Here is an 881-nt window from a genome sequence, read left to right as displayed (position 1 = left end):
ACATTGTTATACAGGAGGCAGCATTATTAAATATGTTTATATAAAATACATGCTAGGAATACCCTTATGAAAGCATATTCGAAATGCGATAATTCGAGAACAGAGTAGAGTGAGCGGTGTGATCGCAGAATATCGTAAATACAAGTTCCGCTGGGCCGGACATGTCGCAAGATTCACACACAACATTAGTTCCCGTGCTGTTGCTGAGCGATATCCAAGAGATCGGAAAAAGCCACAAAGAAGGCCTCTACGACGATCGGTACACACGATTTAGCTAAGTGATTTGGGACAAAGTGGAAAAGAATGGGGCAATCAAGAATTTAAACCGCATTGTGGCCAACGGCGTACGACAACATCTGGTCATCTGTTTGGTACAGTGGTACAGTAATATATATACAGGGGTTGGACAAAATAATGGAAAGAACCTTAAAATTTCAAACAAATTTATTCTAATATGGGGTAGGACCACCTTTGGTAGTAATTACAGCTTGAATTCCACGAGGTATGAACTCATACAAAGTTTGAATTGTTTCCAAAGGAATTTTTGTCCATTCTTCAGCTAAAACAGTCCCCAGTTCTTGTAGTGATGGTGGAGGATATCGACTCCTTACTTGCTTTTCTAAAATGCACCATAAATACTCAGCAACAGCTACTCTTGCGCCTATCAGTTTCGTATTAAGATTTGTTATGACAACGGAGTGGTACTGTTCCCTATTTTAAGTTGATTAAAACGTTTATCATATACGTAATTCTTTCAAGAAATTTCAATAATTTTAATAACATATTTAGTCCCAAAGGAAAAGCAAAGAAGATCAGCAAAAGAACGAATTAAGAGATACGGGGGAAATTTTAGAGATTCTTAAGATTCCAAATTCGATGTC

Source organism: Octopus bimaculoides, chromosome 1 (assembly GCF_046866305.1).
Source record: "Octopus bimaculoides isolate indiv1 chromosome 1, ASM4686630v1, whole genome shotgun sequence".
Taxonomy (NCBI): domain Eukaryota; kingdom Metazoa; phylum Mollusca; class Cephalopoda; order Octopoda; family Octopodidae; genus Octopus; species Octopus bimaculoides.
The sequence above is the reverse complement of the archived record's forward strand: the minus strand, read 5'-3'. Positions refer to the sequence as shown.